At 47.7% G+C, this 23,873-nt stretch overlaps 1 pseudogene across 2 annotated transcripts; it reads right to left on the bottom strand.

Annotated features, from left to right (window-relative positions):
- Positions 1 to 1,525: 1,525 nt before the first annotated feature.
- Positions 1,526 to 23,315, bottom strand: LOC309345936 (free fatty acid receptor 3 pseudogene; annotated as a pseudogene). Of its 2 annotated transcripts, none has more exons than XR_014161701.1 (2): positions 23,015 to 23,315; positions 1,526 to 4,318 (listed from the first exon to the last, which is right to left on the bottom strand). The product of XR_014161701.1 is annotated as a free fatty acid receptor 3 pseudogene (transcript). The 2 variants fall into 2 exon arrangements; XR_014161702.1 differs by lacking the exon at positions 23,015 to 23,315 and adding an exon at positions 7,000 to 7,082.
- Positions 23,316 to 23,873: the final 558 nt, after the last annotated feature.

Genomic DNA, 23,873 nt, shown 5'->3' with positions numbered 1-23,873 from the left:
TGTGACTAGATGTGGGTGTGACCTTACCTGTCCAGGTAACAAAAGAACAAGGCATGCTACCACTCTCTCTCTTTTCCATCTTCCTTTTGCCAGTCTGCAGTCACTGGAATTAACCCCCCCAATATGGGGTAGATCCACATGTACATATTTGTAACTAAGTCTGCGGACCATTTGGATCCCTTCCAATCGGGATTCAGGCCTCATCATGGGACTGAAACTGCCTTGGTCGCGCTGGTTGATGATCTCCGGCGGGCTAGGGACAAAGGTGAGAGTTGTTTCCTAGTTCTGCTGGATCTCTCAGCGGCGTTTGATACCATCGACCATAACATCCTTCTGGACCGTCTTGAGGGGCTGGGAGCTGGGGGCACTGTCATACAGTGGTTCCGCTCCTTCCTCCTGGGCCGTGGTCAGAAAGTGGTGGTGGGGGATGAGTGTTCAGACCCCTGGGCCCTCACTTGTGGGGTGCCTCAGGGTTCCGTCCTCTCCCCCATGCTTTTTAACATTTACATGCAGCTGCTGGGAGAGATCATCAGGGGGTTTGGACTGGGTGTCCATCAATATGCAGATGATACCCAGCTCTACCTCTCTTTCAAATCAGAACCAGTGAAGGCGGTGAAGGTCCTGTGTGAGTGCCTGGAGGCGGTTGGAGGATGGATGGCGGCTAATGGATTGAGGTTGAATCCTGACAAGACAGAAGTACTGTTTTTGGGGGACAGGGGGCGGGCTGGTGTGGAGGACTCCCTGGTCCTGAATAGGGTAACTGTGCCCCTGAAGGACCAGGTGCGCAGCCTGGGAGTCATTTTGGACTCACAGCTGTCCATGGAGGTGCAGGTCAATTCTGTATCTAGGGCAGCTGTCTACCAACTCCACCTGGTACGCAGGCTGAGACCCTACCTGCCCGCGGACTGTCTCGCCAGAGTGGTGCATGCTCTAGTTATCTCCCGCTTGGACTATTGCAATGCGCTCTACGTGGGGCTACCTTTGAAGGTGACTCGGAAACTACAACTAATCCAGAATGCGGCAGCTAGACAGGTGACTGGGGGCGGCTGCCAAGACCACATAACACCGGTCTTGAAAGACCTACATTGGCTCCCAGTACGTTTCCGAGCACAATTCAAAGTGCTGGTGTTGACCTTTAAAGCCCTAAACGGCCTCGGCCCAGTATACCTGAAGGAGCGTCTCCACCCCCATCGTTCTGCCCGGACGCTGAGGTCCAGCGCCGAGGGCCTTCGGGCGGTTCCCTCATTACGAGAAGCAAAGCTACAGGGAACCAGGCAGAGGGCCTTCTCGGTAGTGGCACCCGCCCTGTGGAACGCCCTCCCATCAGATGTCAAAGTGATAAATAACTACCTGACATTCAGAAGACATCTTAAGGCAGCCCTGTTCAGGGAAGTTTTTAATCTGTGATATTTTAGTGTATTTCTGGTTTTTATGGAAGCCGCCCAGAGTGGCTGGGGAAACCCAGGCAGATGGGCGGGGTACAAATAATAAATTATTATTATTATTATTATTATTATTATCTGTCTTCAGGAATCCAACTGTGAACTGAATGTGAGTAAACTTATTTTATTGACTTTCAATAAGATTGTCATGTCTTTATTCTTTTAAGAGGGATAAAAGGGAACTTACCAGGAACATACAATTCAATACTGAATTGTATGATAGTGAGAGGCTTACACAAGCCTGCAACCAGCTACCTGCTGCATGTTAGAAGGGGAAAGTAAACTCTGCTAAGTACAGGGACTTGCTAGCACAAGTTAGGAAGGATATTAATAAACAATATATCCTCTCCTGCCACCCTGAGCATTCCCACACTCCTTAGCAACTCCTGCTTGTGTTACACGGGTTCACTGCATCTTGCCACTTCAAATTACTTGCATTCAGTAAAAAGGATGGGCTTCCTCGCATGTCCTCTGGGAGGTGTTTAACAGGCCACATTGGGACCATCCTGGCTGCCCAGAGGGCCTCTTAGATTTCTCACACATCTTGAGAGCAGCTTCAAACATGACAAAAAAACGAAAAAAAGAAAGTGCCAAGGCATGAACCGTAGAATCGTATTTCCTCTTTTGGCACTGATGGGTTAACATGCAAAGTAGACAATATGCATTCAGGTTCCCCCACCCTCCTTGGGGAGATGTGCACCCTCCTTCTTTTGTGAAGTCACTTTCGATGGGATCTGGCCCCCCACCCATCCAGCACCGCCACACACAAACATGGAACATGATTCTCTACAGTTTTAACACTTGGCGTTCTTTGAGGCAGCGAACAGAGTCCTTGTTTCTTCAGAAAATCCTTTTCCAGAAATGAGTCTGAGTGCCAAAAAGCACATATATGCCCCTTCTCCAGCAGAGCAAGGAAAATAGGAGGTCAGTGTCACATCATCCCTTTTCTGGAAACAGTTGGAGAGTATGAGTCTCCGCCAGACATCACCAAGCACCTCGCCCTGCTGTGAGCCATCTCCACAATGCTGCTAGGAACATGTGGAGCAGCATCCAGGATATCAGGAGCTATGGGAACATTTCTCATGGCTCCTGATTTATTTGTCTCCACCATAACTATCAGAGCAGTGCCTAGGGCAGGCATAGGTGAAATCGGCCCTCCATATGTTTTGGGACTACAACTCCCATCATCCCTAGCTAACAGGACCAGTGGTCAGGGGTGATGGGAGTTGTAGTCCCAAAAACATCTGGAAGGCCAAGTTCGCCTATGCCTGGCCTAGGACCTAGGACCACATTCACCACTGGCTGACTTTGGGGAAACAGACAAGAAGAAAGACATGGGGGGAAGCTCATGGGTGGCATGGGAGCTCAATGGATGGAGAAGGCAGAGCCCCATGCCTTGTGGAGCTCATGACAGTGGTGCCTAGAGTCAGAATGAGCTTGTATCCCACATGCACTCACCAAATTAAACTTATTTTCTTCAAAACATATTCGAAATAAAACTGGAGGGAAGTGCCTCTCACGCATCACTACTTCTAGGCTTCAAGAACCAAGAGGGGAGAGGCTTAATTGGTAGAGCATGAGACCCTTAATCTCGGGGTTGCGGGTTCGAGCCCCATGTTGGGCAAAAGATTCCTGCATTGCAAGGGGTTAGACTAGATGTCCAACTCTACTATTCCATGATTCCTCAACCCAGCGTGGAAAAGGACTTATGGAGCTTCTCTGGGCACAGTCTAGCTAGCCTCAGAGGTGCAGAAACCGCAGAGGCGCATGATACTGAGATTTCAGTTTCGGGGGCCTGGAGCCATTTCTGTCAGACTTAAAGCAAATGTTGTAGTATCTGCTTGGCTCTCAAAGAAAGTCTCAGTCTCTGGGCATGTCCATAGATGTAGATGGTCATAACCTGGAACAGCAAACTGGCTCCTGGGGACCTGCTCGCCCCAGTTTTTCACTCTCTCTATAGAACACCTTGCGGATCACTGAAGGCAAGGCACAGACCCTCTCTACCCGGGTCAGGAAACCCCAGCATGAACGTTGCACTGCAGAGGAAGAAAAGTAGAAGATGACTGGATCCAAGCTGGCATTGAAGGTGCTGAGGAGCAAGGCCTCATCCCTCCACCGTGGATCTTCCCATTGGATGAAGCCCACCACGTGGGAGATGTTGTAAGGCGAGAAGCAGACGATGAAGACGGCTAACGTGGCCGACACCAGCCCCACGGCTCGCTGCTTTTTGCTCCTGCGGATGTGCGGCGAGGAGATCACGATCCTCATGAAGCCGAAGTAGCAGAAGCAAGTGAGCAAGGACGGGACCAGGAAAAGGACGATGCCAAGCTCCAGGCGGACGGGGAGAAGGATGGCGAGCTGGAGATCTGTGAAGTTCTTGTAGCAGTTCTTATGGGAGCCGTTGTCTGGCTCTGTATTGTTGTATGGCTGAAACTCAGTGATGTACACAATGCTACAATGGGCAAAGGAGCAGGCCCAGAGGCCTAGGCTGGCCACAGCCGCGTAAGCCGAATGGCGCCTCAGCTTGTAGTGGATGGGGTAGGCCACGCCCAGGTAGCGCTCCACGCTCACCGCCGTGAGGAAGAGAGTGCTGGAGTAGATGGTGCTGAAGTAGAAGAGGCCGCTGAGGGGACATAGGGGAGCGGGGAGAGGCCACTGCCCGGCAACCGCCTCTGCCACCTTGAAGGGCAGGAAAGCCAGGAAGCAGAGGTCAGAAACAGTGAGGTTGAGGAGAAGGACACAGTTGGGCGTGGCCTTGGTCTTCAGCTTCTTGATGAGGGCATACAGGGCCAGAAGGTTGGTGGGAAAGCCCGTCAGGATGGTGAGCAGGTAGATGGAGAGGTAAACACCAGAAGGCATGCCAGATGCTTTTTCACCTGTGTGGGGAGATAAGGTGTGTGAGAGAAGCCATTTATGAGGAGGAGGAAAGAGGAGGGGAAATAAATCTGATGCCGAGCGGTTGCCCTCAAACATTTCCTTTTTAAAAATGTCATTGTGGAAGTTCATCAGCATTTTAGTGCAAATTCCTAATACGCACATATAAAGATAACAATGGCACATTTTTGCAAAACAGCTTTCCTTTCCATAATGGGTTTTGGTCTGCTGTTTTCACTAATGGGTGAATTCTTATGCACAGCTCGCCTGAGTATATGCAGTGCTATTTTTCTAGAAAAAGAGGTGCCAGAACTCACCGTGAACACCTCTCTCAGTCTCTCAGAATGACAATGGCACCCACCTGAGAGGTGCCGGAACTGAGTTCCGGTGAGTTCTGGCTTTATACATATGAGTTGGGTAGAGGACAGCTTCTCAAAATACAGAGACTGGCAAATTTCAAAGGATGCTGTGTTTGCTCAGGTATTATTTCAGAAAGTGCAAATTAGGTAGGTTTGCCTTTAAATGAGAACTGGATTTACTCTCTCTCTCTCTCTCTCTCTCAGACACACACACACACACACACTCACACACTCACTCACACACACACACACACACTGAGAGGTTGTGGATAAGACCTGCGATGTATCTGAAGGTTGCTGAGACAAGATGGCAACCAAAACATCTGCTTCCCTGTTTGCTTTGCAAACCATTTTTAATCCACCCTCTGAATTTACCTCCCACAGCGGTCCTGTGTAGGGCAGACAATATGTAATCCAGCCAGGGACTGGAAGTCAGCCAAGAAGAGGTGAAGAAAGTTTATTTATTTATTATTTGCTTTGCAATACATGTGAGCCAGGGAGAAATTGAGAGGGCAGCCAATCAAACCCAGCATTTATTTGTCCGCCTTGGTAGGTCTGGAGCCAACCTTCCTGTGCCAGCCTGTTCCAATCGCCGCCAGACTGACTGCTCTGGTTCAGGAGTTTTCTGCTGTGGATACTTGGGAAATAACACATGCCTGGTTTATTCTCTGTCTTTAATACATTGCATTTTGCATAGCTCACTTTCACCATCTAGTGTCACGCTTGTATATTGCACTTCACAACACATTTAGAATGTTTTATTTGCAGCTGTATAGCTGAGTCCACTCTTGTTGTTCCTAATGGCTGCAAACTGCTTTGAGGTTTGTTTGTTTGTTTGTTTGTTTGTTTGTTTGTTTGTTTGTTTGTTTGTTTTTTTTAACAACCAAGTGGCATGTAGATTCTGTGAAATAAATAGAATAGAATAGAATAGAATAGAATAGAATAGAATAGAATAGAATAGAATAGAAATGTCTCTTTCCTTCCCTGGGGCTGGTGCCTCTGCCTCTTTCTTTTCATTTTTTTCCGCCCCAAGTCTGGAAGCCCAGCAGTTTAGGGGTATTAAAACTGGACTTCTACTTCTCTGCATTGATTTTACACGCCATGGTGGCTGAAGGTTATCCAAGTGAGGTCTGAGGAAACCTTGCTCTGAGAGGAGATGCCAGAGCATCTATAAAACTCCCAGGCTTCGCTCCTTACCATATTCATCCCTGTTTTCTCAGTTCTGCACTGGGGCCTGAACTGGCTCCTTCGAGGGATGCACACAAGGACATTCTTCATTCCTAGGGCCTCATAAAAACCAGCACCATAAAAAGCAGAAGGAGCGAGTGAAGCTCTACATTCGAAACAAGGGTGCGAAGAGACCAGCAGCGCCTCCTATTTGCCAAGCGGCCGCTGTAGTGGCAGCATTGGGTGGGGTGGGGGGCTGCCAAGGAGGAAGCAGATCTGGCTTCCAAAGTATGCGACACAGCTGTCATGACCACCGTGGCAGCAATAGGCAATACATTTCATGAAGGCTAGTTCTGCTGCCCCTGTGGATCCTGCAGTCGCCTCACCTTGCCTCGCGAATGTGCTAGCCCTGTGTGTAAGAAGGGATAGCTTCTTACAGCTTAGCATGGAGCCACAGGTGCCGCTGCTTCACTGCTGGATTTACATGTAAGCTAAATAAGCTATATCTCTGGGCCCCACTCTCTCTCAGCCCCCCCCCCCCCAAATTAAAAGGTGAAATAAAACTAGATGTACAATTCCAAAATATAAGATAAAAATAAAATAAAATAAAGCCTACATACAGTGGTACCTCGGGTTACATATGCTTCAGATTACATACGCTTCAGGTTACAGACTCCGCTAACCCAGAAATAGTACCTTGGGTTAAGAACTTTGTTTCAGGATGAGAACAGACATCGTGCTCTGGTGGCGCGGCGGCAGCAAGCGGCCCCATTAGCTAAAGTGGTGCTTCAGGTTAAGAACAGTTTCAGGTTAAGAACGGACCTCCGGAACGAATTAAGTACGTAACCCGAGGTACCACTGTATAGCAGCAGTGTTTTGTGTTGTGTAGGCTCCTATGGTGTAAATAATGGGCCCCCAATCATTTTAAGTTAGAGCTTAATAATTATTTCACTATTAATACACTTCTTCTTAATTGTATTTCACTATTAATATACTTCTTAATTGTATTTCAGTTCAACAATTACTTATTTTGTGATGTGCAAATAGCTTAAGATACCTATTAGGTCCATATTACCATATAGCATCTATTCAACACAAAAAATAGCAACAGTTTGTTGTTGACAAAGGACAGCTGGACATATAAAGGGCCCCATTACCTTCAGTAGCTTAGGGCCTCATCAAACTGAAAACCGGGCCTGGTCAGCTTCCTGTGTTCCTAAACGATAATTTGGGGTAAGTGTCACAGGAGAAGACGATGCATTCCTACAAATGACTGGTAGGAATTCTTTCGCATCACACCCAATTCCCCATCTCTATTAATAGGGTGTTACTTTATTCTCTCTGTGTGTGTGTGCCAACTGCAATAATCAGCTCGTTCCGGAGTTGGCTTTGATCTACAACAATCTCTTCCAGCCTGGCAGCATCCCCAGAAAAGGTCAACAGGCACTTTTGGTTTACAAAGCCTGCAGCCATGTGTTTGGACAGAGTGATATGGGCACTGGTCCAGGGCCAGCCTGCTGGCATAAACCATCCTGGCACACTTGGCACTATGCCCTGGGCAATCATTGGCTTTTTTTCTTTTCCTTCCCATCTTCTTTTTGCCCCTCCTGGCGGTCTGCGCTGGCAAAAGGTCCGTTCCTAAGAAGGATCAGGAGGAGGAGGAGTAATAATAACAATTTTATTATTTATACCCCGCCCATCTGGGTAGGCCTCAGCCTGGCAAATACTAGTCCCCATGGACAGGGGCGCTGACTTGGGCATGCCCACTGTGGGTGTCATGATGGCGCAGTGAGCGACCTCCAGCACCGCAGTGATGACAACAGGATGGTGCCCGTGCTTCCGTGGAGGTGGCATACATTGTTTTCGGAGGTGGGCATGCAGTGGTGGCAGTGGGGGGCATGTGGTGGTGGCTGCAGCATGTGGTGTGAAGGTGGTACTTGGCTGCAGGGGGCATGTGGAGGCTGAAGTTGTCTCACGACAGGGCCGGCCCTACAGGCCAAAGATTCCAGGAAACCCACAAGTGGCACATGAGCACAGCTGCCCTTCACACCTGTTGGCTCTCTTCACCTCAGGCTCGGTGGCACAATGCCCATGTGAGCATGGGCAACGCAGGGTGGAATGCAAGATCCCTACACTTTTGTTCTCACAACAACAAGCCTGTGAGGTAGGTGAGGCTGAGAGCCAGTGACTGGTCCAGAGACACACAGCAAGGTTTGTGGCTGAGCGGGAAATGTTCTTGTCGCTGTGCTAACCCGCTTGACTCTAGAAAGAGAGATGAATTTCTCAGATTGTTAAGTTGTGGGTGAACATATCAGACGACACAGCAATTCTTCAAGCAGCTCTTGTTTATTCACAGGCCAGAACAGAACTGAACTGAAGGATTCAGCCAGTCTGCTTATATAGAGCTCCACTACAACGCAACAGTAACCACTTTCTGTAACTATCCAATCACTGAATATCACTTTCAATCCCTTATTTGCATATGTGGACCTGAGTGAAAACTATCTACAGTATCCGCCTGCTGGCCCAGGGTGAGAACTTCAGTACATAACACAGATTAACATTGTGAGTTCCAGCCGCAGCAGCAGCAGCAGCACCTTCATTGGTCGCTTGGCAGAAGTGCTTAGTCAATATGACTCTCTGGACAGACTGGCTTATCCCACTGCGCTGGAGAGCAGCAGATGCCTAGACTCACTGCATTGTTTGTCCCAGGCTAGCGAATGGGATCAAAACGGCAACTTTAAGACGAAAATGAGAGATAGGGAAAATATTTGGAGCTGTCTGTAAACAAGGTCAATAAACCCTTTGAGCAAGCACAAGGATGGATGGGGGTCATTGTGGTGGCAGGGGAGGACACACACACAACCATTTTCCATAACAAATGCTGGCCCCCAAGCAGTGGAAGGGGGCCTGCTTGGACTCCAGAGGAAACTGTTTTCCATCTCAGAACGGCTGTTTGCTTCGGAAATGGGAGCTCTGAATCTTGCAGATTTTCGCACGGGTTATTTCTCTCTGTTCTTTCGCTTGTTTACAGAGCGGACGCTTGCGAAAGCCGCTTCAAGAGACACAAAGGAGCTGCCACTTCGACGAAACCGACCCGTCTGAGACTCGTTGACACATGGCAGACCTCTTGATTTGTTTCTTCTAGGGGCAATGTATAGGGTAGCTCAAACAAATTTCCTACACATAGGATTATGCCTATCATTTCCCTCTGACTCTCACTGTGGACAGATCCACAGTATGAATCTGTAGTTTCCTCCTCCCAGAGATGCAGTTCTCAGCACCCCTGACAAACTACATTTCACAGGATTCTTTCGAGGGAGTTGTGTGCATTAAATGTGTGATGGATGTGCTTTAAAGGCATGGTGTGGATCTGCCCTTTCTCACACTCACTCACTTTCTTTCCCTCTCTGCAGCTGTCTCTTAATATCTGAGCATTGAGTTTTTAGATTCAGATCAGAACCACAGTGCTGGGTTCACACTCCTCCAAAGTTAGCAATGCAGTTCCCAAGCCAAGCAATGTGCATTTTATAAACACAATTGTACATATATTCCACCATTCTGGTGAACCACATCAAAAGGGGTGCAAGGAAGCACAGGATTCCAGTTGCACAGAATACTGGCTTGCTTTTTAAGGCAGGTTTCTAGTCCTTGTGGACAAAGTTGTACTGAAAAGCATGTGCAAAATGCCTGTTGAAATCTCAGAAGACAGAAGGGGTGAAATCAATAAGATTTATTTTCCATGACTGGGTTACTGTCTCTGTGCTCTACTTTGCGTGACTGTGCCCTAATTTGCTCAATTAATTTCTATACCACCCTTCATTAAAAATCACAGTTCAAAGCATAAAGCAATAAAATAACAATGTTATCAGACAGTAAGGCACACGGTCAAATACAATAAAACTTCAATACAACAGCCTCTGTATAAAGTAGCAGGGAGATAAACTGTTCCGCAAACATCCTACCACATGAAAATATTAATACAAAATGGTTCTGGAGATATCAGGAGGTTGCCCCCTCTCCCAAGTGAACAGTTGAGTGAATTCCTTGTGATGACAAGCTTGAGAGGCAGAGAGAGCCTGGGCTGTAGTCCAGAGAAAGATGGACCTATAAGAAGACACCTTGAATCCCTGTTCAGCCATAAAGCTCAAGGGCTGACCCATCCTTCCCCAACCTGGTGGCCTCCAGAGGTTGCTGAACATCCAACTCCCATCAGGCCCAGCCATCATGGCCAACGTTCATTAATGATGGAAGCTGTAGTCCAAACCTGCTTGCAGATTTCTGATTCACCATTGGCCCAATTCAGATAGACCATTGGCCCAATTCAGCAAGCTCTTCTCATGCTCTTAGGAAAGCTATTAGAGGAGAAAGAAGTACCGTAATGTGAAAGAACAAGGGAGAAGGAACAGAAGAACTTGGCAATTGAGTGACTGGGGGAGAAGTAACAATTTGAATGTGCAAGGAGAATGGGAGAAGAAATTAAACGACAGGGGTAAAAATACTTTTAAGGGGAAAATGTAAAAGCAAAAAAGCCTCATTCACTTAGAGTCTCTGGATTTGCTTGACATGAAAAGACCAAGTCAAAATACCTCCAGAGAAAAAGAGCACACTTTTCTTAAGGAAAATGGAACTCAGGATCTCCGTGCAAGGAAATCACTGCAGCAAAGAATTTAGCAATGTTTTCAAAGGTGGATCAGGTTGTCAGCAGAAAAGGATGCCAAGCTCTTCCTCCACCTGCCACCATTTTGTGACTGTCTCTGCCCCTGCACCACCATTTTGTGACTGGTGGGCCTTGGTAACTTTCAGCTATCTCAAGAGGACCCTGAGGATAGAAAGACTGAGAACCCCTGCTCTGCCTGTTAGCCTTCCAGGCATTTAAAGACTGCTGTAATGCCTTCAATGCCTTCAATGACGTCATCAATGACTTTTCCTGTTTTCATTGCATTTGTTAAAAAAAAATAATTGTGTTGTTTTTCGGGCATCTGTTAATCCCGCTTTTGTGTTTTAGTTCTCTTCTTATTTAATATTGCGATTCGGCCAAAATGACTCAAGTTCATTTCCTAATGCTACAGTTTAGCAACTCTGTGTAAAGGTCATTCAGATAAAACCCAACTTGCAAGTTGGTACCCAATTTATTGCCCATAAATTGAAACAATCCAGCTGTTGACATAAGCTATCAGACATTGTTAATTGTTGTCCTGCTAAGAGATGCATCAGCCAATGGCAATAATAACACGCTATCGGAATAAGCTAATGAAATGGCCGCTGGCGTAGGTGTTGATTGGTGGTAAGAGCTGCTGGGGTGTGGGTGTGATTCTTACGCACGCTGGACGGGGCTGTGGCATCATTGGGTGTGGAGCAAGGTTGGCACCAGGAAGGAAGGAAGGACGAAATGATGGGGAAGCACCGAAGGGCCAAAGTGCATTGGGTGGAGATGGAGAGCCTCCCTCACACATGTTAGAAAGAAAGTGGGGGATACCCCTATATTTCACATTAGAGCTGAGCCAAAATTTCTCTGAAGACATTTCTGCCAGCAAGTTGTAGTGCAGGATACCTGCCAAGTGCTCCAGAAAAAAGAGGGCAGAGATCACATTGAAAAAAGGCACACATTGTCACGGGACTTGCCCAGGAGCACATCCCAGAAGACACATGTCCCATTTTTCTGAAGAAGTTGGATGGTATGGTGCAGGGACGGGAAACCTCCACCCCACAGGGCCATTTCCCCCAAACTACACCCATTTGTTAGCTGATGTCTCTTGTGACATCATCTGATGGGCAGGAGGGAAGGGTAAAAGTCTACCTTGGCGGCCTGTGCCTGTTCCCATGAATCTGTGATGGATAGCTCAGCTGGTAAAGCATGGGGCTCTTAATCTCAGGGTCATGGGTTCAAGCCCCACATGGGGCAGAAAAAAGAAAAGGAAGATTCCTGTATTGCACGTGGTTGGACAAGATGATCCTTATAGTCCCTTCCAACTCTACAATTCTATGAAACATGCATGCCAAAAATATGTAGATCGGGAGAAAATTGCACTAAATTACTGATGAATTTCCATGGGGAATTTAAGGAAAACTGCAAATCTACTGTATTTTTCGCTCTATAAGATGCACCAGAGCATAAGACGAACCTAGTTTTTGGAGGAGGAAAACAAGAAAAAAAATATTCTGAATCTCAGAAGCCAGAACAGCAAGAGGGATCGCTGCGCAGTGAAAGCAGCAATCCCTCTTGCTGTTCTGGCTTCTGGGATAGCTGTGCAGCCTGCATTCGCTCCATAAGATGCACACACATTTCCCCTTACTTTTTAGGAGGGAAAAGGTGAGTCTTATAGAGCAAAAAATACGGTATTTTGAGAACCAAATTTAAGGTTGGAAAAAATGAGAATCTAAGAGAATCCAAAATTGGGAGATTTGTTCATCTCCAGTACTGCCACCCGGTATGAGGAATTCCTTTGGCCCAAGATCTTCCCAGGGTTTGGGGAACAGCTGTCGCTCAGTGGCAGAGCATCTGCTTCACATGCAGAAGATCCCAGGTTGAATCTCCAAGTCGGGTTGTCCTCTATCTGAAACCCTGGAGAGCAGCTTCCGGTCAGAGAAGATAGTCCTAAGCTAGATGAGTCAGTGGTGTGACTCAGTAGAAGGCAGCCTCCTATGTTCTATGACCTATGCTCTTCAGTGCCCTGGGAGCAGCCGTGGGGGCGGCAGGGGGCAGCTGGCGCATGGCATCACTTACAGGCTTCGTTCCCCAGCCTAATTGCCACTTTCCTGGATACATCACCAAACCACCCTGTGCAAAAGGTCGTGAACAGCCAGCTCTGTTCCTTGAAATGATCCATCTGAGACAGCAAAACTGTTGATGGAAGGAGATGAGCTCAAGAGGTGACGGAGATGAGATTATGCCAGATCAGATGGCAAATGGTTGCTGGCTGCGGCGGTTGTTCTGTGTTCTCACTGGGGAGGAAGTGGCTGCAGATCTAACTCTATTGTTCCTGTCCCTGCTAAGGTGAATACTAATAATAATAAGACCTTTCCGGGCAGCTCAGTTGCATGGTTGAGTTGAATCACTCCTATGACATACGCTGGCTTTGATGAAGGAACTGCGGGGAAAGTTGGAAATTCACTTCCAAGCCTAAGGACCTCACTCTGTCTACTGGATCCCAGGGAGGACACAACATCAACTTGCTAAGGGCAATACCTAAAAGAGAAACTTGCTTGGGAAGACCACTCTACACTGTCTTGAATAGAAGGAGGGGTTTGCTAAATGTGCAGCTCACCAGGAATTAATCCTGGAATTTGATCTCACAGTCAGGGCTGGTTTTAATTATAAAAAGCAGGAATTGTGCAACAGAGGAGGGGGAACTTTTTTTCTGCCAGAGGGCCGCCTTCCATTCTGGGCGGCCTTGCAGGGGCCGCATGCTGATGGTGGGCAGGAGCAAAGGTGGGTGGAGCAAGGAATGTGAATCACAGCTTTGTGCAGTAGGTTTACTCTGTATGCACACCAACTCCTCCATTGAGATAAGTAAGGAGTTATGTGTCCAGAGTTCAAAGACACATTATAACTAGGCAAAAGCACCCAAGACTGGAGATGGGATGTTTTCCTGGGGAGAGGGGTGCAGATTATGCAATGAGAAGGTACCCATTTGAATTCTCATTCTACTTTGCTTCCCTCCACCCCACCCCACCGTTCCTTGCTTTCAGCAAGTTTGTCATAATTGGGCTCCTTCCCGATTCCCAGAAATTAAGGCACAACTTCGTAAGAATATGTGAGCCAGGAAATCAAATGGCCCCCTCGCCATTAGCTGTAATGATTCTCACCGACGTCTGGGGACCAACAAAAGGCAGGCAATTAAAGGCCAATTTACTGCAGGGCCTGATGGTGGCCCGACACTATTAAGTGATGTCTGAATGGAAGCCAACTGGGCAGGACAATGCACAGGGCCGGCCCAAGACATTTTGGCACCTGAGGCGAACCACAAAATGCCACACTCCCAGCTAGGGAAAAGGGGGTGAGTGAAGAACAAGGGGAAAATAAAGATCTCCATCATGGACAAGCATGGAATAGATATCTACGTCTAGAAAAGGGGGCAAGGAATCGAATCAACCTTACCTGAATCAAAGTGGGAATCAAAGGCTGTTATGGGAGAGAAAGGAGCCCACGCTGAATCACAACTGGTAGGACAGAGCCCCTGCCATTTTCTCCCCAAGAGTGGGAGGAGATCAGCAGTTCCTCCCATTCACCAAGAGGCTGCTGTAGAGGTGGCATGGGGGCTGCTGCTGAGAGGGCAGCTGATTCGGCCTCCAAGGAGCATGCCACAGCCATTGCTGCCACCACACCAGCAGCAGAAGACAATGCATTCCTTGAAGGCTGGATCTGCTGCCCCTATGGATCCTGCTGGCTGAAGCGGTCTCCTCACTTTGCCTCATGGGTGGGCTGGTCCTGACAATGCACTATCATTTTGACAGTCAACCCTTGAAAAGCTTCACCTGGGCCTATGGGAGAAAGGGAGGCATAGGGCTACTGATGGATGGAGCCTTTTACAGATAGGTAGCCGTGTTGGTCTGCCATAGTCAAAACGGTATCTGAAGAAGTGTGCATGCACACGAAAGCTCATACCAAGAACTGACTTAGTTGGTCTTTAAGGTGCTACTGGAAGGAATTTTTTTGTTTTGGATGGAGCCTTGTAATAAAAGTGTGGAGACCTTGTGACCCACACACACACACACACACCACCCAAAAAAAGTTTCATATCAAAAATGGAATGCTCAACACCTGCCAACTACACAAGAGTAGTTGGCAATGTTTAATCCAGTTTCTGTGGGCACCTTTGGCAAGATGGCTCCAGAGCGCCTGCTGTCTTGGGTGAGCCCACGCTTTTCTGCCTTAGCTACCACCACCCTATATCATTTGCCCTATCCCTCCAGAGCAAGCGAAAGTGTCTCCTCCACATTCTCATTTTGGTTGTAGCCAATGCTAGTCCTACACAGAGGAGACCCATTGAAACTAATGAACGTGACTAACTTGGGCCTGTTCAGAAAAAAGGCTCTGTTTTTTAGCAGAGACCACATTAAAGGGGGGTGGGGAGTGCTTTGTCAATGAATGTCTGATTTGACTTTAAGCCTAGATCATATTGGCATTCGACATCTGCAATATGTTTCCTGAGAAGTTCTCTTGCCGATTAATATCCCACCAGGGTGAGGCAACCCATGGGAAACATATGACACTCAGGATATTGGGGGCAGGGGGAGACGTATTGGGGGAGCCAGTCTGATCTGTGATTAATTTCCTGTCCCAACCAAGACCTACACAAAATCTAGGGCAGAAGAAACTTTCCAATTCCCCAGCCACTGATTGGGCCTCGAAGGGGAGCCCTTTCCCCCACTAAGCTTCCAGAATCCTAATCTGTAAACAACAATAGTTCTTTAGCAAGATGCCTAAACTACAGAAACCTCATATGACAGCATGAGATGCCAAGCCATTTTGTTCCACCCACCCCAGATCTTCTAACCTCCTTGCTTTTGACCTAGAAGCGCTGGCTACTTTTACTCTGAGAACATGACGAAGGCGACAGGAAGATTTGCGCTTTGTTGACTGTGCCTCTTCCAGGGTCATTCATGCGATAGAACCGGGCTGTCAAGTCAAGAGTGTTGCACTCTTGTTTTTGATGATATCATAGGAAGCCCTGGCTGGCTGGCTCCACAGAGGTGAATGTGCCTTGGAACATTATTGCCCCTCTGGGTCTGTATAGGCATTCTCTCATATCCTCCTTCACTGAAATGTGATTGCCTGAGAAGTGCCCGTGGTTGCCAGGGCATGCTTGTTGTCTTTTGAGCTTCATAAGTGTTATCTGCAGCAAAATGTTGCAGTGTACTGCTCTTTAGGGTTCCTGACAGCCATAAAAAGCTTAAATCTGGCATAAGAAGAGCCATCTGGAGGAGGCCGATGGTCTATCCAGCCCAGCATCTTGTTCTTACAGTGGACAACCAGCTCACAAGCAGGACCTGAGCACAACAGTGCTCTCCCTCCTTGCGATTCCAAGCACCTGGTATTCAGACATATGCTTTCTGTGACAGTGGAGGATCTTCATTGGCTCCCAGTACGTTTCCGAGCACAATTCAAAGTGTTGGTGCTGACCTTTAAAGCTGTAAACAGCCTTGGTCCCGTATACCTGAAGGAGCGTCTCCACCCCCATAGTTCTGCCCGGACACTGAGGTCCAGCACTGAGGGCCTTCTGGCGGTTCCCTCACTGCAAGAAGTAAGGTTACAGGGAACCAGGCAGAGGGCCTTCTCAGTAGTGGCACTTGCTCTGTGGAACGCCCTCCCACCAGATGCCAAGGCAATAAACAACTACTTTACTTTTAAAAGACAACTGAAGGCAGCCCTGTTTAGGGAAGGTTTTAATGTCTGATGCTGTATTGTTTTTAATATTCAGTTGGAAGCTGCCCAGAGTGGCTGGGGAAACCCAGCCAGATGGGCAGGGTATAAATTATTTATTTATTTATTTATTTATTTATTTATTTATTTATTTATTTATATCATGACCATCGTGACCAGTAGCCACTGATAGCTTTATCCTCCATGAATTTGCCTAATCCTCTTTTAAAGTCACCCAGGTTGGTGGCCATTCCATAGTTTAACTATGTGCTGTGGGAAGGAGTGTTTTCTTTTGCCTGTCCTGTCCAGCAATCAGCTTCATAGGATGTTCACCATTTCTGGTGTTAGGAGAGAGGGAGAAAAAACTTTTCTCTAGCCCCTTTCCATGCATCATTTTATACACTTGTATCACGTTGCCACTTCCTTGCCTCTTCTCTAAACTAAAACATCCTAAAGAGCTGCAACCGTTCCTCATTGTTGAGTTGCTCCATCTCCCAGAATCCCATTCCCCTCACCTGTCAGTTTCCTCATAGCTCTCAGCTGATGAGCACTCTCAATCCATATTAGAGTGGGTCTTTTTTTGCAGGGGTTTCAGACATTTGCCTTTCCCAACTCTGCATGGAGGTGGTAGGAACTGAACCTGGGACTTTGTGCCTGCAAAGTAGGCACTCTAACTGCTGAGAAACAGCATCTGTTTCATTCATGGCTGCGTGAACCCAAATACCCCACATTTTAATCCAAGGCCACATTCACACAATATATTTAAATTTTAGAGCATTGTGCTACAGTCATGGCTTCCCTCAAAGGATTCTGGGAGCTGAAGTTTGAGGTGGGTGCTGAGAGCTGTTATTAGGTGAAACCCCTATTCCGCTCCCAGAGCTACAGTTCCCAGAGTTTCCTGGGAAGAGCGAACTGTTGGATAAACTACTCTGGGAATTGTAGTTTAGGGAGGGGTACGGGCCTGCTAACATCTCTCAGCAATCTACTGCTCCCAGAATCCTTTGAGTGAAGCCATGACTGTTCAAAGTGGTATCACTGTGCTTTAAATATATTGTGTGAATGTGGCCCAACAGTCCAACAGACTGTTCCATGTCTGGGGAAGCCTACCTGGGAAAAGCGTTTTTTACCTGTGAAAATTCTACAGAGCACAGAAGGCATACAGCTCTGGATGGGATAAAGTTGCGGGGAGGGGGGGAGCAGATGGCAAGTTGCTTCCTAAGGCATGATGGGATTTGAGAATTGCAGAGGCTCTTCTGCTATACGCCAGCAAAAACAATGAGCTTGTCAGCAATCTTAACAAGATGGTCTTTAACCTCTGTCGCTGGGAGATGGCAGACAGCCCTCCGAGCTAGGAAGTCTATTCCACAGTGCAGTTGTTCAGCTTCAAACATTACACACCACCTTTCTCCTCTATACTGATATGATCACACATACCTGACAGCAGGCAGCTGAGCCCTGGCAATCTGGAGAGCAGGGCTTGCTGCTTAGTCTAGAGCAGGCATGGCCAAACTTGGCCCTCCAGATGTTCTGGGACTACAATGCCCATCATCCCTGACCACTGGTCCTGTTAGCTAGGGGTGATGGGAGTTGTAGTCCCTAAACATCTGGAGGGCCAAGTTTGGCCATGCCTGGTCTAGAGGCTGGCTGCAAAGACTGAGAGAGCATATCACCTGTAGAACATCCCAGTCACCCCAAAGGATCACACGGCAGATGAACAGGAAAAGGCTGATTTCTTCCTGAGAGCCACTGCCACTCAATGCAGACCAAGCTGACCCTTCCCCTGGATGCTCAACACAAGGTTTTCAAAAAGCTAAGGCACTTGGGCAGGGGATAAGCAGAAAACGAGTGAGCCAGCTTTGAGGGCTTTCTCCCTTGAGTAGTAAATGAAGCCTCTCCAGCCTGCCATCTTATTTAGGGGAAACAAATGTAGACCTCAGGGGCTAAACCCATCACTTCCATGCTCAGAGAACACCCACTGAAATTGCTCAGCGTGGCTAACTTAGGCCCATGAATGGGTGTATTCTGAGTAGAACTTAGGTGGATACAAGACACAGTGTTGAAAGGGACATTCACACTCATCTAGTCCATCCCTCCCTGCCAATGTAAGAGGACACCTGCTATTGGAGAATCTCTGATCAGTGGCAGTGGGTGAGGTGGGGCACAGCTGCCCCCATCACCAGTATCAGTGCAGTTTACCTGGATAGATTGGGTAGAGCAGCAAGGAAGGTTTGACTGCACAGAAGCACCTACAGACAGTCCACCCATGTATCCACGCAGCCTAACCTTGCCGCTGCCCTGGTCCCAGGGTGACTGGAAAACTCTTCTGTACCACCCCAGCTGCTACTGTCTCTGACAGGCAGCTATCCAGCCTCTGCTTGAAAACTTCTAACAAAAAGAAGACCCACCACCTTGCAAGGCAACCTGATCCACTCTTAAACAACTCATACCATTCAAGATCACCCCAGGAGCATACGCAGAGTCACTTCCAAGCATCACTCACAATGCAAGACGCTGCAGACTTAGGACAGAGGAGAACACCTTCCAGTTCAAAGGCTACGGCTTTCCCACAAGACTGAGTCACACCACTTCTCTTTTCAAGAAATCCAGTGCCAAATCTTTATATATAACCCCAGCTAAGATAAAAAAGAATTAGCAGCCTGATCCTATGCACATCATGGCATGGCATTGTGTCACTAGCTCTGACGTCTTTTGAAGGGAATTAGGCCAATGCACAGAGGATCTGTCTGTCAACCCTGATTGCCAAAGAGGTCTGCATTACTCAGTGGCAGCTAGGTGCCTGGCACCACCTTAAATTGAGCTCAGGCTTGGTTTGCCCTGGATGGTGGCTCCCGTTCACTTGCAGTGGTGAGATTACTTTGGTGTGTGACTTTTGCTGGGAAATAGACAACTGGACTGTATTCCTGTTGATTCTGGTGGACCTCTCAGTGACGCTTCAGTACCATTATCAGCCACACTATCCTTCTGGGCTGGAATGGAACTGCTTTGAAGCTGCTTTGGTCCCTCCTGGAGGGTCTTTCTCTCTCTCTCTCTCTCTCTCTCTCTCTCTGTGTGTGTGTGTGTGTATGAAAAATTCCCTTCCCAGAGTAAGTCAACTGGCACAGGGCAGTCATTTATTTATTATTATTTCAATGCTATTGTTATCATTGTGAGAGCTGCATTGAGCTTGACACTGTTGTTGAGAAAGCTAAGTGCACATGTTAAACCAATCAATCACTGGATATTATTATTAGTTACATCACATTTTTTGACATGAGAGCACGGCAGCAATTTTTGGCATCACAATCTTGCATGATTTTGCGCCACACTCTCACTCCAAAAAGCTTTTCCCCCCCCTTCCAGGGCTGTGAACTTCTGTGGCACTCCAAAACATGTGTTTTGGGGCATCATGCTCTCATGCAAGCACACGGGCCTAAAAAAGTGCTTTTTAGGAGGCCGCAATCTTGCACAGGTTATGTGAGCTCAACAACTTTGTGGGGTTTCCTGGTTTTTACTTTTTGCAATATGGCAACCCTAGGATTGAGGAATATGGCAGAGCTGGTGCAATTAGTACCAAAACCGGGCCTCCACAACCAGTGACCCACCAAGCTGAACACAGTCCACTTCTCCAATATGTTGTGGTCTGCCTTGTACTCAACAACCCCATCTTTCAGCTCTCCCAGGAAAAGAAGCAAAACATCAATTCGAATGACTTTCTAGCAGGCTATGGTTTGTGGCTGATGAGCTGGGGCCAGATGGTTCGTGTTGCACAGGGATAGGCAACCACCATCCTTGTAGTTGGCCTTTAATTTTGAGAAGAAAGGAGTCATCAGGTGTCAATACCTGTCTCTAATCTTCTTTTCACAGTGTTGGGATACTCCTTAGTGATTTGACAATTTCATCTGTTCTTACTTCATTTGTTCCAGGCTTCAGAGAGGCAGAACACTGAAAAACAGATGCCCAGGAAGAATCCTGGCATGAATTAAACCCTAGCCTTCCCTAAATCAGCTCAAGTGTATTTGGACTTCTCTGGATTATAAATGGAGATATTAAGAGTGCCTGGAATTCAGCCACCTCTGGGGGGAATACAACGTGGTTGCCATGTAAGGGGAATGGTGGAAACTGGGATTGCACTTGCCCACAAAATGGGGAAAGAAGACAGGAAGTTCATTTGCAGCTCCCTTGGGTGGTGAGAGACATGAACCATGTGCTCTGCAGACACCTGAGGGCTGTTTCACCTGCTGCATTAAGAGCTTCAGCTCATCACATCTGAGCATGGCAAACTCATGGTTACTCATTCCTCTGAATACCATTTGCTGGGAATAAAAAGTGGGGAGAGTTGTTCTTGCACTCAATTATGGCTTGCAGGCTTCCCATAGGCATCTGGTTGTTCAGTGTGAGAACAAGGTGCTTGAACAGATGTAAAGGTAAAGGTAAAGGTAAAGGGACCCCTGACCATAAGGTCCAGTCGTGACCGACTCTGGGGTTGCGCGCTCATCTCGCTCTATAGGCCGAGGGAGCCGGCGTACTGCTTCCGGGTCATGTGGCCAGCATGACTAAGCTGCTTCTGGCAAACCAGAGCAGCACACAGAAAACACTGTTTACCTTCCCGCCAGAGTGGTACCTATTTATCTACTTGCACTTTGACATGTTTTCAAACTGTTAGGTTGGCAGGATTCTTGTTCAACCTGGCAGGTTGAACAGATGTACCTTTGACCTAAACCAGAATGGCTCTTCTTATATTCTTATGTTAATTATTTGTCATCGCTTCTTAAAAGTTCCATAGAGGCTGGGCTCCAACAGGTGTTATCCTGGGGCAGATGCCACGGGAGTCTGCATGTATTTTAGGGGTGGGGGTGGGAGTTAAAAACTGGAAGAGGAGATCAGTGGGAGTTAAAAACTGGAAGAGGAGATCAGGGTCGTCTCTCCTAGCAAAAATGAGAAATAGTTCCTGTACATGGTGTCTCAGGTTCTACAAATGTTTGAAACTTACTCTTTTTCTTTCTTTTTTAAAGGAAGGTGAGAAATCTGGGAATAATTCATCCAGAGGGAACAAGCACACTTCCTTGCCACCACCATGTGAGCGCCAATGCCCTATGCCCTACGATCAACAAGGATGCAAGCCACCAAGTCACCCTTTTGATTTCCTCCAATTGCTGCAGGGCATTGTGGGAAATTTAAATGGCCGCCTGCCGCTTGGCTCTGATGGCAGTTCTGATGTCACTGTCATTTCTACCCCAGCCAGGTAAGTCCACTAGGGTGCTCACTGACTCCTGTGTGAGCCCATCCAGACACTTTGCCAAGGATCCCATCGAACTTGGAGCCTCTGTTGGAGGTTGAGAGTTTCAGTGGGACGTCCTTCTGGAGGGAAAACCATGTTTGTGGGTTACAGGAATCATAGCCTTACTCCATCTTAAAGGTGAACAAGTTTATCGCGGCATATGTTTTTATTGGCCAGAGTATGCATAAAGCGATAACTTATAGGGTATAAATACCTTGACTACACACACCATAAGAAAACTATTGCCACTACACACCAGCAGTGTAAGAGTTAGGTGATTGGAGGAGTGCCAAATTACTATGCAGAGCCTGAATGAAAACAGAATCCAGTCAAATGAATCTAAGACTTAACTGGTATAGGCACAAGTCATCTATCTGCTAGTGACTAATGGGGTGCTCAGCAGTGAAAGCAAGCAGGTCCAGAAAGGGAATAGCTCTCTGCTGTGAGCTTGCCACTTACAGGAATGGTTGAGAAAAAAGATCCAAGGATATAAATTCCTATATGCTGGGATTCACTTAGACCCATGGATTTGGTATGCCTCTTGGCACCAGAGGCTGAAGCCAGCCTCCTCCAAGTTCTTGGGTGTTTGCAGCATGTCAGAAGGGGCTCTACGCATGCTCTTATGTGCTTGCAGAGAGCTTATGCACTGTGGGAACTGGAATCCCCATTTTTGGAAGTCAATTTCACAGAAGGTATGTCATCCTTGGAGATGGAACTTCAGTAGCTGCTTCCTCCCCCCCCCCCCCCCTCATATCACTTCTGGAAGTGTAGAATAGGCAACAGCTCTAGAGTTTCCGTACAAACTCAGCAGAGCTTTAGATGTGTGGCTTTTTGCACAGCAGGAAGCCCTGGGTTCAAATCCTCACTCAGCAGCAAAACTTACTGCCTTGAATAAGCTTCTTCCACCTTTTTCTCCCAGGAGCTCAAGGTGGTGACATAGTTCTTCCCCCTGCCATCTGCCCTTTAATCTGCACAACAACCCTGTGAGGTAGGTTAGGCTGAGAGGCAGTGACTGGTCCCAGGTTACCCAGTGGGCTTCGTGGCTAAGTGGGGATTTGAACCTTGGTCTCCCAGTCCTAGTCCGACCCTCTAACCGCTACACCACACTGCCTCCAATAATTCTCATCTATCTGTATATGACTAAACCTCACAAGGTTGTTGTGCAGATAATCCCTGCTCCCGATACGCCATCTCTGAGCTTCTTGGACTGAAAGAGACAGATACAAAATGATAAATAAATGCCATGCGTATCTCTTGCCTTTCACAGGCATAATCGGGACCCTTTTTCTTTTGCTCTCTTCCCAGCTGGCTCTGCAGCAGATTACAAAGATTTCTCTCTTTTTGTGGGGTGGGAAATGCATACGTAATGAGGAGCTTCAAGTTCTGGAGGACCTGAATCAACAACTGGTTACTCAGTTCTTGGTTTGTTAAGAGAATGGGGTTCAGAAATGCAGGAGAATCTTAGATATTAGAAATCGATCACTCAGCACCTCCCGAACATATATTTGACATCCACCTTAGCACTTACCTCCCTAGGTTGGGGAAACCGGACACCTGGGTCCCTTAAGGAAAGGAGGAAGAAAAACCTCTATTGCATCACCACCGCCCAGTCTTGTCCTCGGGATTTCTTTTGCAAGATCTCAGATCTTCTCTGCTCTGTGAGTTTGGAGGTAGCGGATCCCTTGCTGGCTTCTCTTCGCTCGAGTCCAGGATCTCGCCCGCCGCTCCACCTGGACCCTTTGCATCCAACCGAAAAGTGTCCTGGCGGACCGCTTGGAAGACGTCTGACTCGCGAAGAGCCAGGGGGCGGGGCTGCCAAGAGGGTGGGCGGGACTTCGAGGAGAGCCGTGGCGCGGGAGATGCTGAATGGGGCTTGCCAGGAGAGCGCCCGTGAGTGAGCGCGCCTCCCGATCCTCTTCGTGCTTACTCGGAAGTAACTCCCGGCACGTTCAGCGTGCGAGGCCTTCTTCCCAGGTAAGCAGATCCTGGAACCTTCCCAAGCCATGTCTGGAAAATGGGGCTGGGGAGGCAATCCTACCCGCGCACATCCTTGCTGCGAGTAAGCCTCCTGGGACTCAGCGGGAGTTACTTCCGAGTAAACACGCAGAGGATCGGGCTGCAGGCCGCTGGGATGCAAACAGGAGGAGGCGGGAGAGGTCAACAGGCAATGGGAAGGAAGTGATGTTCATCTTAAAGCAAAGAGGAACAAGATTAACACGATAACAACTCGCCGGCGATCTCTGACCAGGTGCACTTTTCCCTGGCGCGGGCTGAGCTATTCCTGATCCCCATCAGTTGGTCGTAGATGGATCATTACATTCACAGAAGTGGCTCTCCAAGGCTCCAGACAGCAGTATTTCCAATTGAACATGTGACGTTAAAGCATT

Source organism: Podarcis erhardii (assembly GCF_964252035.2).
Source record: "Podarcis erhardii genome assembly, chromosome: 7".
In the NCBI taxonomy this organism is placed as follows: domain Eukaryota; kingdom Metazoa; phylum Chordata; class Lepidosauria; order Squamata; family Lacertidae; genus Podarcis; species Podarcis erhardii.
This window is presented reverse-complemented; position numbering and strand designations above follow the sequence as displayed.